The sequence below is a fragment of the Danio rerio genome, chromosome 2, assembly GCF_049306965.1.
Source record: "Danio rerio strain Tuebingen ecotype United States chromosome 2, GRCz12tu, whole genome shotgun sequence".
NCBI classification, from domain to species: domain Eukaryota; kingdom Metazoa; phylum Chordata; class Actinopteri; order Cypriniformes; family Danionidae; genus Danio; species Danio rerio.
The window spans coordinates 34,040,001-34,055,648 of record NC_133177.1 but is presented as its reverse complement, the minus strand read 5'-3'; the positions used below and the strand labels follow the sequence as shown (position 1 = coordinate 34,055,648).

Below are 15,648 nucleotides of genomic sequence, written 5' to 3'. Positions count from 1 at the left end.
TCAGCAAACAATGGAAAGGAAATAGAACAACAAGACACTGCTGTCAGATACTTAAATTATTGTGTCTAAGTGAAGTAATGGCTAGTTTTTGAAGTGTCCCCGATAACAGTGCCTGTGCCTTAATGTGCACACTTTTTACCCTTAATTGTTGAATAATACAAATGTTATATATGATTTAGATCAAAACGGTGAATATGTACATTGAGACGCAGGGATATCGATGGTCGACATGAGTTGTTCATAACAGAGATTCATTTACAAACGAATCGCTCCCTCTATTAGAAGTAGAAGTGAAAGCTGTGTGAAAGTGCCAGAACATGCACTCAATGCACACAAACACATGCTTTTTGTTGGGAACTCCCATGTGGTCACTTAACCATTGATGTAGAAAAGTGATGTAAAATTATAATTTTTGTTATTTAAAAAAATGTATATTTGCATACTGACCACTGAGAAAACTCCTTATAGATATGTGTTCTTAGGTTTATACAGTATATCTCTGGCTCCGGATGGCCAGTCCTCTACTGCACCTTGGTCCCACATTCCTTTCAAATGAGCGCTACCCTGTACCAAAATGGAGGCTCTGTTGACACATTCTATCCAACAATAGCGTAGGCAACATATAATGTAAATATCTATGTGACTCAGTTAGTATGTTTCCAGTTTTAAGAGGTACACAATCAATTAATGTGATGCACCGAATTTTACATTGCTTTTTATCTTTCATTTTTAATATTCACTATTAAATCCAAACGTGATAATATTAAATATGGTGACAAACATCATGGGAAATACTTTATGAGAACCAATGATGTTTGACTTAATTTTACATCTTAAGTTTTCTATATAATCTGTGTCATCTAAAGTTTAAAAAAATGTTAAATTGCCCCTTTTATGGATGTTCGCAAATAACATTTCATAGAGTGTGTAACAGCTCTAAGTGAATGAAAACATCCAGCTTAGGTTTAAATCTAAAAGCGCGCCATGTGTAAAGTTATCGACTCTAAATAAAAAAAGAGTCATTTAAGCAAGTTGCTTTTCAAATGGATTTTTGAGTCAGTTTGTTGCTCTTAAACATTGCCTACCTCATTGGGCAGACCAGGTAAATCTTTAAACACTGTAGCAGATTACCATGTTGCAAAGATTGCACTGAGGTTATTTATTTAGTTTTTTACTGCCTAAAATGAAGCTGTGAGAAATCATACAGTAGCTTAAAATAATTTTTTACTACAATACCACATTATAACCCTAACCATTGTGCTGTGGTCATAGATCATATGATATATGTATATATGTTTATATATTTCTGGCTCTGGATGGCCAGTCCTCCACTGCACCTTGGTCCCACATTCATTTCACAGCAGCACTACCCTGTATTAAAATGGCGGCTCTATTGATGCATTCCTTCCAAAAGACAACAATAGCGTAGGCGACATCTAATGTAAATATATATGGAACTGAATAAGCTAAATGCAAGTATACATGTAAATGAGTGTTTATAGATGTTTTCCAGTGCTTGGTTGCAGCTGGAAGGGCATCCGCAGCATAAAACATATGCTGGATAAGTTTTGGGTGAACTATGATAAATAACAAACCCTGGCGAAATTTGATAAATAAACGGACTAAGCCAAAGGAAAATTAATGAATGAATTACTGGATGGAAGATGAAAATTATGAGGAAGCAATATGCTGGTGTACAAACTGCAGTCCTTTATCATGTTCTGGCCTCACACATATAATCTTTACCATGGCTGCTGCAACACCTTAGTGCAATGGTTGATAAGTAGAGATTGGCGTTCTGTTTTCTGACACGTGATGCACGGAGTAGACCAATCACAACAGACTGAGTCATCACCGCAGATTAGTGTCACACAGTCTGCAAGGAATTTAAAAAAATAAATTGCTAAACAAATCATATCCGAGTTGTTTGGTATAATTCAGTAAAAATTAATGCATATTATTAGACAATGAATGTGTTTTTTGACCTTACATATCAGCCTGTCGTTGAGGACTACCAAACTAATGGCAAACTTAACATTTTAGGGTGAAGTATAATTATTGAAATATGACTATATTAAATTACTGTGTACAGGTGATAATTGGCTGTTCAAAGCAGATTTTATCTAATTAAAACAAACTCTGGAGTGATTGCTTTGTTTATTGCAGTTCATTTGAATAAGTGTGCTGCCATCCAAATTTTGGTATGCACACCAAATAAGTGTAGTGAGACCTCTGAAAAGATGAACTGAAAATATGACCTCTTCCATATCCGTTTTGCAATTCAACTGAAATATGGACTGTAAATACATCTAAATGAACCAAAAACAGATGTCAATGAATGATGTCAAAGTCATGTCACAAGGTGCAACACAAAGAAGACAAAATGCTTTACCTGGTTTATCTATTTTCATTTTCATTAACACACTGAGTTGAAACATCTGTTACAAAAAAGGTTTATGATAGGTGTAAAAGTCAGTGACAGGTTTGAACTTCACATATGTTTTCTCAGAGGCAGTCTGCGAGGTATTGTATATTCATAGCCATAGCATATGAATCCTGTCTTACCCCTTCGGCTGCTTTAGTAACATGCTTCATTGAAAACTAAATTATGTTGAATCCTCACATATATTTTAAGCAGTTTCTAAATATGACAAGTGAAAAAAGCCTAGGGCAAGCTGGCAAAAAGACAAAACAGGATGGGAGCTTTCAGTACATTTGATGCACTGCATACAATAAGACGATTCTGTCCAGTACAGAAAGCCATAATACAGGTTTATTAGATTAAGCCGTCTCATTGCCTGTATCTATTTTTGAAATGCCGTTCACTGTTGCCGCACAATGATGGTCGAAAACACTCGGGTGACATTTTTGCCAAATATCAGAATGCAGCTGGACGAGGTTAGATGACTGAGACCCAAATAAAGATCCAGATTTGTCAATCTCGCAGAGCGCCATCACCTCTCCTAATGCCACTCTCTGCCCTCCCTGGAAATTAATTAAACTCGCAGTCCCTCTAATTCCTCTTGACGTCTTTAGCAATGACGAGGTGGAGACAGGGGATGCTTGGGTTCCTGAAATTAAGGCTGGTGGAAATGAATTGTCTTTTACGCCCAGACAAGAGCCATCGGTGGCGACCTTAAGCTAAGCCAAAGGGGAGTCATGTCTGCCTTTGTATTCTGCCGCCGCGCGAGCCATCCATCAGATTTTAAGGTCACTGTCGATTCCTAGTCTTTCTAGTAAAAGACCAAGACACATGTGTACACAAGCCCACACACTTTCTCTCTCTTTTACACACAGGCACGTATTAAGTTAACTTAATGTGCAACACACATATCACGGCTAAAACCAATGAAAATGACTGTGTTTTGAAGTTTTAGTCTCTTTATTTCTATTTTTTCAGGTTTATTTATGTTTATATTCCACAATATTATATATTGTTTAAAGTACATCCACATATTTTTATGCAAATTTTAGGATATTGCAATAAAATATGCTTGATGAAAACATAAAAATGCAAATGCTCAAAGCCAGCATAAAAATACACAGGGAGGAATGACTTTCTTTCTTTCTTTATTCTTTCTTTCTTTCTTTCTTTCTTTCTTTCTTTCTTTCTTTTTTCTTTCTTTCTTTCTTTCTTTCTTTTTTTCTTTCTTTCTTTCTTTCTTTCTTTCTTTAAAAAATGAAATCACTGCACTATATTAAATAGTTCACCCAAAAATAAAAATGACAAAATCATTTACTCTTATTTAAGTGATTTTAAACTTTGAGTTTATTTCTTCTGTCTAACACAAATACATGTATATAAAAAAAGTAGGTTTTTAAAATTGTAGGTTGATTGTACCCATTGACTTCCATAGTACTGTAGGCAAAAAAACATTACACACAGGCACGTATTAGGTTAACTTATTGTGCAACACACATCAAGACTTTACTTGTATTTTCTAGGTTTAGTTATGTGTATATTCCACATTATTATATATTGTCTAAAGTACATCAACACATTTTGATGCAAATTTTTAGGATATTGCAATAATTTCTTTCTTTCCTTTTCTTGGGAAAAGAATATATGTTCATCGAGCAGAAATATTTGAAATCACTGCACCAAATTAATAGTTCATCCCAAAAAGAAAATCACCTTACCATTTACTCTCATTCATGTTACTTTAAACATTTTTGAGTTTCTTTCTTCTGTTGAATAAAAAAAGAAGATATTTTGAAAAAGGTTGGTTGATTGTACCCACTGACTTCCATTGTACTCTAAAAAAAATAACTTATTGAATGAGGGCAGGATTTTCACCTGATAAATTTGTTTAGCACCAACTATTTGTTTTTGTAACAATTAAATGCATTTTAGTTGGTCCAACATGATTTTATCAAACAAAAGTTAAAACTTTTTTATTTAATATTTGTATTTAACTTAAACTCAAAGGTGTGATAATATCATGTCTATTATGTGTCATACATTTTGAATCTCTTTAAAGTAATCTTAAATAGACTAACTAAAAGGGCCCTTTAGGCCTTTTTTGTGAGTTACATAAACAGTTGTTTGAGACTGAACTCAGAACTAATCTTAGGAAAGTTATTGCTCACTGAGCAAAGCAACAAACTGCATTTTTGCTAATTAAGCTGCCAACACCCAAAGCATAGGTGCTTCCGCAAGACGATAATCTCAAAACTCAAAGCATTACATGAAAAATTTCTAAATCTTTAAACCGAAGTGAAGATTAAACTCTAACAAATCTTTCGATTGACTTTAAACACCTAAGATTAGTTTTATTGTCAATATTTCACTCTCTTAATTTAATTCCAGACAAAACACGCTGGGAACTACAAATCCCCTAATCAAGTACTTGGACCAACACGATTCCTTCATGTTGTTCCAACACAAAACGCTTAAGTGAACTTAATGGTTTACAAATTTAAGTGTACTGAACATAAAACAAATAAATTGACTGAAGAAATTACAGGTGTTGTGTTGTTTCAGCTCATTTTAAACATAGTTTGAACAAGCAGCGGCAATCTTTTTTTTGTTGTTGTTGTTTTTGAGTGTAATAAAAACATTACTATAGAAGTCAATGGGTACCATCAACTTGCTTCAAATTATTTTTCCTGTGTTCAACAGAAGCAAAGAAACTCAAATAGTTTTTAAACAGAGAATAATTTTGTGTGAATCAGTTTTAGGTCCAACATCCCTTTTCTTTATGTTTAATTGAACTGAATTGAATTGAATATTATTATTGCTGTATTTGCCTCAAGTCATACAGTATCAATGAATTCATTGAACAGATGATTTGCTAATTTCACATGGAAAGTTGCTTTCAGTTTCTCGGTGTGCTCTTAAGCAACTAAAATACAATTGAGGAGTTCAGATGCAAAAATCTCTAAGTGCCATCTAGAATTGTTTTCTACAATGAGCATTTTATTCAGCCTCTTATGTTTATGCTTATGAAAATGACCTGTTCCGTGTCATAAAAGTAAAATGACTAAATTAAGACATAGGAGCCTGAGAAAATGGTAATATTATTAGAAAATTTTAAATGGCACTTAGAGATTTTTGCATCTGAACTCTTCAATTACAATATTTCAGTTTATGCAAGTAGCCTATAAGTACCTCTTTTTTGCAAATTAAACAGGTATTTTGAATGCAAAAATCCCTACAGTGGTCCAAAACAATTGAACTCCACGATGAATACTCAAAATTCCATTGTATCGCATGTATTACAAGCATATTGCCCACAGAACTATGCATGCAAATACAAAATGCTCAAAACCGCAAAAAGGAGGCGATGCGTATACGTTACAGACTTCTGTGATCAAAGTTGTGCGATTATAAAAGACTTGTATACGGGAGCTATTTCTGGGGAAGCTTGCTCGGGGAGATCTCTACCTGTTTAGTGGCAGACTGAGATGCTGAGAGCTTCCTTTGGTGCACATAGAAGCAGAGAGGAGGAGGATAAAGAGACGATGCCAGCGCGGGCTTCTGATGAAACTCGACTAAGGCATCCCTCAGCGGAGAAGCCATAAAATCTCACGGTGTGCTCTGAAGTCCCACTCCTCGCTCACCTCAGCAGCTCCCTAAGAAAGAAGAGAAGAAAGTGGCTCTCACGTTCACAATAACAAGTGACAAGAGGCACCGAGTCCAAACAAAGTATACTGCCAAAACCCCCTACAGAGCGTGAGCTGTTTACAAAGAGGGTGATATATGTACAGTATATCAGTCTGCTTTGTAAGACTGACCTTGCAATAGCATTTTGTCAGTGACTTTGTGTAGTATATCTTACAAATCGCATTTTTGTTTCCTCATAATGTTTGCTTTATAGTTCACAATTTTTTTCTTATTTCTTGCAGCTCAGAGTTTTATTTATTCAATTGCCAATGCATGTCTTAAAACTGTGTATGAATTTACATTGTCTCAACATTTCAACATGATTTCTCTTGGGAGCATAATCAAACTTTGGTTTATAGTCATTACAACTATATATCTCGCAATGTGACTTTATAGTTCATATTGTGACTGTTTGGCATAATTTGATTTTAGATCTCCAATTGCAACTTGTTTGTCAAAAACTGTGACTTTATATTATACAGTGGACTTACTTTGTGTCTGATATTGAGACTCTATTATCATTTATAACTTCGTTTCACAGTGATTTAATATTTCATATCATAACCTTGTTTCTCTAATACCTGCAATATGATGTTATATTGTATATAACAACTTCATTGTAATTGCAACCTTATGCTTTCCAGTGACACTTTATATAATTTTATGAATATGTTTACTGTAATTGCAAGTGTACAGTGCTCAGCAAAATTGAGTAAAACCCATTTTGAAAAATTTTATTTTTATCCATTTTTCAGTGAATTCAGGCAATGTATTTTGGTGCATTTAAACAAAACAGATTTATTTAACTGATATATTTATTAAAATAAGATTTTATTCACCAAACATATTTAGAAATTGAAATATAACACGATTAAATTCAAGCTAAATAATGCAAAAAAATGACAACCTACAAAATATCAACAAAATGTTTATTTTTATTTTTCGTTTATTTTTTATTTTTTTGCTTCATTTTGATTTTTCCGCTTTTTAAAATTTGTATATAATATTTTTCTATAACATAAATTTGGGTGTACTACTTTTTGGACCGTTATCACAAGTTATTTTGTTAGATAAGCTCCAGATTTGGCTTCAGTACTGACTATTCTAATGTATGCACAAATATAATATTGTAGAGCTTCCTATTTAAAATTTGAATTTAAAAGATAAATTTGTGAGGGGTGTGCTTGTATATGCTAAGCACTGTATAATAAAGAAGGACTCATAATTGCACATGCTTAAGAAATGTTAAATACTTTGAAACATTTTGTATTTTGATTCATATATTGTTTAACTTTCATTAAGTGTCTTTTTTTTAAAGGTCTGACTCGGATTTAAAGGATTAAATGAGTTTTTATTGCAGTGAGATTTACTGTATAGGGATTTTATGGAGCACTGAGTCAAGTAATTCAATTACTTACTGAGTAAATCTAATATTCTTTAGACAAAGTAATTGCAAAAATCATTTAAATAAAATGTTACTGATGTAATTAATAATTAATTACATTTTTGAAGTGAAAACTCAAACTGTATTATGTTGTAATCATCATAATTGTGGCTTCATATTTCATATATTGCAACTTTGCTTCAAACCTTTTTTTTTTTTTACTTCAGTACAATATAATTTATCTCATATGAGTTCATATTTTACAATGTGAATATATTATAAATGGCACTTTTTTCTCATGAATTGTGATTTCATAACTCAGTCATTTTTGTAGGGCAGCTCCATCTCAAATGGCGACATTTTTCATATAGCTTCTGACTTAATATCTCACAATTCATTTCAATCTAATACTGCAACTTTCATTTGATGACTATTTTGCAGCACTGTGACTTTTCATCTCAAAATGAGATTATTTCATTTAATTTTTAAATTTCTCTTATTTTTTTTTTTACTCTGAATTGAAAGTGACTTTCATTGAAATAGACAAGACGAACAGATAAGAGAGTAGGATTGCCTGTTTTCCCATCTCTCACTGGCTTGACTAAACAAGTCAATAACATTGACACATTGAAAGAGCGTAATCAAATTATATTAACGGCTAAATCAGTGTGAGTGGAAGCGAGAGCTGAAATGATTATCAAACAAACTCACTCTAAGCGTGTGTTTTCAGATCAGCCTTATGAAGTGAGAACGTGGTGTGTTTCTCTGTTCGGTGTAATGCTTTGTGAGGGAACCATTATACAGAGAGTCATGTCTGGTTATAAGGCAGGTAATGGCCAGCACAGCATGTAAGAGGGATGCTCAAAGTCTGAACCTCACTGCTGTCTGTGTGATTGATGGATGACCATTACAGCCACAGCCTGTTATCCCCACCGCCTGTGTGAGACATGACCATTTATACACCCACATGCACAAGCAGACACAGACAAAAAATTAACTCTTGGTGTTATAAACTGTTAGCGGCGCAGATTTTTTACAAAATTGATGCCATATCAGTCTTTCTACTTAAAATATTTCACATTAAATTCAACCTGCCATTTCTAAGTATTTTTGTGCCAATTAAAATGTTTAGAGTAAATCCAACTGCAGTTTATTTTTAGTCTTAAGGAGTTTATTAAACTTCACTTGATTTACAATCAGGGTCTAATATTAACATTGACAAAGTGGCAATCGTGAGTGAAAATTTGTGTTCATGAGTACACTTTAATAACTCAAATCAGTTCATTTAACAAATGTTTTTTTTAATTAACAGTCATTTCCCTTTATTAATGCTTTAAAATATTTGTATTGACATAATGGTAGTTTAACATGATGTATTTTTCTGAGTTGCTCATGTAATTTATTGTAAAAAAAAACTGTAATGAACTGATAGGACTTTTTCTGTTATTGTACAGATTTATTTCTCCTTTATTAGTCCTATATAGTGCTTTATTGCAAGTACATACAATGTAACTATAGTAATTTCAGACACGGAGTAATGTGTGACCAAATAACCTACCATTACACCTCAACCTACATATCTTACACAATCCAGCACTTTCCTTATACCACAGTAAGTACACATTAAGTACAGTAAAATAATATGCAACCATAATTTTTTATGCAATATAATAGAAACAATGTCACTCAAATGAGCTCTTTAAGGCAGTTAGAGGTCAATTGTCAACGTTAAAGTAGCTGGAGCAAAGATCATGGTTGAATCAAAAACATAAACAGAAAACCTTCATAAATCATGCGCTAAAACAAACTGTTAATTAAAAGATGTGTTTGCAGTGTACTGTATGAAACAATGTTATTCGACAGTTCTCTGATAACTTTAAATATTATAAATGCCTGCAAAAACAACATAAAGCAGTTTAGCTTGATTAGCAAATAGCCAAAGCTGCTTCGTAACGTAAATATGCAGTTTTATTCAGCTTTCTAGTAAATTAAAGGCCTATAGTTTTAACTTTCAAGACTACCAGCAACCTGTTGATATATCAAATCAAAAAAATACTAACAATATTTATGATTAGTATAATTTCTCAAGTTAGCATGCTGGTTTTAGGCTCTGTTCATGAATATAAACTGGGTTTTTGCATTTTCATTTCATACAATTTAGATAGAGCTAGTTATCTCTGTGTTATCCTAGAGTTTTGTACTTTGGAAGCATCACAAAACCCATAGATATTGAGATGTTTAAATGTAATATAGGCATGTAATAAAACGACATGTACAATTAAAGAGTTAATTAAGGTGATGATCATACTTAACTTGAACTAGTTCTGATACTTTCTATCTTAATCCAACAACTGTTGTTTTACTACACTGTAAAAAGTTCTTCAAGGGTGTTGTCCATAGGAATTAATTTTAAAAAGTATATTTCTTCCAATAAATTGATTACCTTTCCATTTTGAATTAATTACGTTTGTAGTTATATTGCCTGCAATATTCAGTTTTTTCATTATTCACTTACCAACTATAGGATTCAAGTACCTCTGTGGTGAGGAAGAGAGACGTGGCTCTGAGATGCCTCATTGAATACATGGGAGAGAGTGGGCAAAAGCTGATCTCTGACTACTATGTAAGTATTGTTTAAAAAGCATAGTTTGACTTTTTTGGGAAAGGCACACATTCCTCAGATATCAATCTTATGTCTGACTGAATTATAGTACAAAGATGGAGCTCTGTCAAACATTCGAAACACGCCTACAAACACCTAAATGAATATGCAGGAACCAGGGTCCCAAGTTAACCTTTTGGACTTTTAGTTGCTTGTAGACTTGATTTAAAAAATAATGTCATTTTTAACTGCAGTTTCACAAAAATAAAATCCTTGTTTTACATTATGCAAAAATCATAATCATCTGACAATATAACTGTCAGAATGGCTTTTTCAGTTTTGCCACTTATTGTTCTGTTTATTCTCATACAGGGAAAAACAGAGAGCAGTGTCTATGAAGACTTGAAAATGCGCAATATGCAGATATATGTCTGCCGTGTTCCAGATGTGGTGGGCATCATCATTGAGGGCATCCCTGTACTTACTCGTCTTGGAAACCACGCCAGGGCTATGAACTTACAGTATCCACCACAACTCAGCAAAACATTTCAGGTGTTTCAAAGACATTTTGTGGGACTTGACACACTGCGTCCAAAGTCTTCCTCCTGATTCATGACACAAAAACTTCTGAGTTAGTTAATTAGTTGCCGCTCAGAGGTTCTGTTTCTTTGCTTCACCACTTTTGTTCAATGGACAGTTTGACTTGGAACAATGTGGTAGTCACGCACCGACTTCTTCAGTTTCTGGATAAGTCTGCAGCAAATATGGGCATTTGATTTGCTTTTGTATATATGGGGCAAAGTTTGTTTTGTTATGTCAAATGCTGAGATCAGAGGCACTTTATTTTTTTTATTTCAATGTTGTAGTACATATGAAAATGTACTGTACTGTGTACACAACAGGCATCAGTTGGACACCTCAAACCACCATGAGGATCCACACACACACACACAAACACACACACTCTCAGTTTTAATGGATAAAGTTTAGAAGGGATACAGCTGCAGATACTCGCATCATTCATTCATTTTCCTTCAGCTTAGTCCTTCATTTATCAGGGGTTGCCACAGCGAAATGAGCCACCAACTACTCTGGCATATGTTTTACACAGTGGATGCCCTTCCAGCTGCAACCCAGTACTGGGAGACACCCATACACACTTATATACTATGGCCAATTTAGTTCATCAATTCCCCTATCGCACCTGGAGGAAACCCATGCCAACATGGGGAGAACATGCAAACTCCAAACAGAAACACCAACTGACCCAGTCGGGACTCAAACCAGCAACCTTCCAAGGCCACAATGCTAACCACTGAGCCAACTTGCATAAATATAGCATCATTTTTGTGACATTGTACAACAATTATATGTATATATTTACCGTACTGTGAGGGTTGGGCTTAAGTTTGGGGTAGACCTTAATAAAATACTGTTTACTGGGTAATTTAATAAATGATACGAGTATATTACTGCTTTTACACTGTGAAGGTTGGGGTAGATGTTAATAAAATGTATTTAATTCAAATTTTATGGGTATTGTAATACATAATCTAAACTATATGATAACAATAATATTAATTCCTCACATCTATATAGCGCTTTTCTGGGCACTCAAAGCGCTTTACACACATTGAGGGGAATCTCCTCATCCTCCACCAGTGTGCAGCATCCACTTGGATTAGGCGACGGCAGCCATACTGCACCAGACTGCACACCAGCTGATTGGTGGAGAGGAGACAGAGTGATGAAGACAGTGATGATATGGGGATGGTCAGGAGGCCATGATGGACAGAGGCCATTGGGCAGATTTGGCCAGGATGCCAGGGTTAAACCCCTACTCTTTTTCCAAGGATATCCTGGGATTTTTAACGAGCACAGAGAGTCGGGACCTCGGTTTAACGTCTCATCCGAAAGATAGAATGGTTCACTTATATCGCTTGTTGCAAAAATGTTTTTCAATTATTTTCTTAAATTCATGAATGAAAATATACAATTACAATCAGGAGATCAATATAAGAGAGATACAAGAGAAGGAAAATACAAGTGACATTAACAGCAGGTAATGTCACCTGTAAATAAACAGGGGAAAAATAAACAGGGGGGCTAATAATTCTGACTTCAACTGTAATAACAAAAATCGGACACATTTTTTGTTGTTGCACATACAGAAGGATTTAAGCAGTCAACTTCAATCAGAAAATGTGGAAAACAAAAAGTCCTAACAAAATAAAAAAGACAAAGTCTTCAGATTCATGTGCAAAATCTATGTAATAATAAATAATTTATTTTAAACTTAAAGATAGTAGGAGTGTTTAAATAATAATGCGAGTCAAACCAAAACTTCACACATTCACACATACAAAATAAAAGTTTTACAGTTTCATCATCCTTACCACAAACTGGAGAACGACTCGGAATATCAACATATTTGTAAATAAATGAAATTTTTATTGCAGTATTTTAAAATGCCTTTATTTTTATTAGGAAGAAAGTATTTATAAGGCAACAACCAAGCTTTTCTCCAGTCTACATTATTAACTAATGCAACCCAACAGAATCTGCCTCACAGAACAATACGATGACTTTGCTGAGGAATTAAATGGATCTGTTCATTCATTCATTTCCTTTTCGATTTATTCCTTTTATTAATCAGGGGTCGCCACAGTGGAATGAACCGCCAACTTATCCAGAATGTTTTACTCAGCGGATGCCCTTCCAGCTGCAACCCATTACTGGGAAACATGCATACATTCTCATTTACACACACACACTCGTACACTACGGCCAGTTTAGTTGATCAATTCCCCTAAAGCGCATGTGATTGGACTGTGACCCAGCCGGGACTTGAATCAGTGACCTTCTTGCTGTGAGGTGATTGTGCTACCCACTGTGCCACGTGATGCATAAATGATTATGTTTATTATTTTAATGTAATGTATATGACTATTGCCCAGATGCATTACACCAGTGGGGATATCTCTACGAACAGTATTATAATCTCTGAAGTGAGTAGGAAAGTCACGAACAGTCATAAAGCGTTCATAACACAGTAAGTTCCCCAAATCATCAAGTACAGAAAATAATCACTTGTAACAACAACTGCTGGCTGCTGGGATTGACGTCATTTTTGGAAGGCGCGTGCTGCTGGCTCTGACGTCACTCTCGGAACACGCGCGGGTTCTTTTAAACCGTCATTTCTCTGTCGGATTATCAAACTTACATTCCACTTTACTGCTGATTACACTGTTTCCCAGCGCGCGATGGCGAAGACGATTGCGAGAACTGCGAGGTCCATCGCGGCCCAGATAAACGAGTGCTGCTCCTACATCCACAGCAAATACCAGCAGCTGCAGGCTTTCCGCCGACAAGTCAAACGGAGGACCAGACCCAAGCACTGGGACTGGATAGAAGACTTCGAGCTCGAGCACGAGCTGCGCTTCCCCACCCGCGGGCCCCGGAGCCTGCTGAAGCTGCGGAACCTGCAGCACTTCCTGCAGGAAACCGAGGAGAACTGGTGGGACTTTCGGCCTCCGCGGGTGCCCGGGAGACCGCACCGCGTGTTGCGGATAAACCTCCGGGACCGGCCGATCAAAGCCCTGCTGAGCACCGAGCTTTTCCCTCCGAAGCCCGTAGACCGCACCGAGAGACACTACTGCCGGAAACTGCTGCTGATGGAGCGGCCGCTGGAGATCAGCTTACCGGCAGACATACTGGAGGAGATCCGTGCGCTGGAGCATCTGGAGGAGGAGCAGGGGCTACCGCCACACCTGCACTGCTCATCCAGTCAGGAGGACTATTATTCCGCGGATGAAGAGTGAACTTTAATAAAGCACACTGTAAAAAGTTCTTCAAGGGTGTTGTCTATAGGAATTAATTTTAAAAAGTATATTTCTTCCAATAAATTGATTACCTTTCCATTTTGAATTAATTCAAGTTTTACATAAGTAAAAATTGCGATTGTTTTTGTAACTTATTATTACCCATCAAAAAAATGTGTTTTACTGACCTTCAAAATAAATTGCTTCTACAAAACTCTATTTAAGTGTTTTTATCCAAAGTAAAACTTCACGACCCGCCCACATGACGCAGCACGCATGCAGAGCAACGACATCGTTGCTCATACCTGTACCGGACCAGTTTCGGCGTTCTGTGGAGTTTTTGAGGTCTTTATACAACGTGCAACACATGTAAGTAACTATTTACATTGCATAAAGTTAGGTTTTAGCCGACTGAGCACGCATTTATTGCACTGTAAAATGTAAACAAGTCGCCTTTCGTGACAGTAACGGTTAAGTTTGTCAGTTTTGCAAGCGCCATGCGGCCTTACCGAAAGTACGGAATTTAACATTAATCTTAAAACAACTATCGCAAACTTAGGATCGAAAAATGTTAGATATATTGCCAGATTATGTTTCTACTTTGTTTTGTGTACTTTTACAAAAAAACATTGTCATTTTGTTTGTCTAGTATAGCTTTGGTAAATGTGAATTATTCTGTCTCAAATCATTCGTCTTAAATGTTATGCCTCTTTCCGAATTAGCTAGCAGAACACCACTAGCATGGGCTATCTTACTCGTACATGTGTCAGTTATAAGTTAACGGCTAAGTTTGTAGTCACAAATGTATTTCCTGCTTGATTGAAAAAGATGAGGACATTATATTTTTACCACCTATCACTGCAATGTATCATAAAAATTGTTAACGGTTTAACTTTATCTTTTGATAATTTGTTTGAAATATTTTAATTTGCCTTAAATCATTTGTTCAATTTAAAAGATTAAATGTTTATTTGCATTGCAATATTATCAATGATCCTGATGTTTACCTAAACTCTTCTTTTAATTTGTGTTGCTTTTTTAGAGAGATGTCAGAAGCATAAATGACATGATGGCTAGGACATATAGCTGGGGGAGAATGGAAGTGGTTGTCCAGAGCCCAGATGTGCAAAAATTAAAGAAAGATGGGCTGCCCAGGTAAATGATTTATCAATGACATGCTGCTTGGCAAATAATGGTGAACAAAGATATTTATGTGATGCTAGACACACTTTTTGCGGAACACATACTGAAAACTTTACCTCACATGTTTTATTGAGGATTTCATTACATAGGAATAAAAGGTTGCCAATTCTTTACACATTTGGTTCCAAATAACAGACAAACAATTGATCTATTACAGATAAATGAAGAATTCCAAAGGTGTACTGGTGTTCCACAAGAATCGGTTTTTATGTCCCAGCTGGACAAATACACTCCAAAACTTCTTGACCTGTTTAGTGCGAAGGGTGCAGCGACTGGTGAAAACATCAATTGGAGTTATTGGAACTGATACAGGTAAGGCAAACATGGTAACAATGTGGCTGATGCATGTTTATGCAATAAGTACTTTATTTACTCATCTTGCCTAATAGGTAAATAGTGCAAAACAAAGTCAATAATTTTAAGGGTAAATATAAAAAAAAGCGTGTGTGTGTGTCTCTGTGTCTGTGTATATGTATGTGCGTATGTGTATATGTATGTATATATATATATATATATATATATATATATATAT

At 35.3% G+C, this 15,648-nt stretch overlaps 1 protein-coding gene and 1 long non-coding RNA gene across 2 annotated transcripts in view; one reads left to right on the top strand and one right to left on the bottom strand.

Annotated features, from left to right (window-relative positions):
* LOC137487471 (uncharacterized) overlaps positions 1 to 11,620 on the top strand; it is a 30,446-nt gene extending 18,826 nt beyond the window's left edge. The window contains exons 3-4 of the long non-coding RNA XR_011006070.2: positions 10,015 to 10,113; positions 10,465 to 11,620. This is a non-coding gene — a long non-coding RNA (uncharacterized lncRNA). The remainder of the gene's footprint in view (positions 1 to 10,014; positions 10,114 to 10,464) is intronic.
* yes1 (YES proto-oncogene 1, Src family tyrosine kinase) overlaps positions 1 to 15,648 on the bottom strand; it is a 339,868-nt gene that overhangs the window by 273,513 nt on the left and 50,707 nt on the right. The window contains exon 2 of the mRNA XM_073915087.1: positions 5,888 to 6,075. The gene's annotated coding sequence lies outside the window, so the exon portion shown is untranslated. The remainder of the gene's footprint in view (positions 1 to 5,887; positions 6,076 to 15,648) is intronic.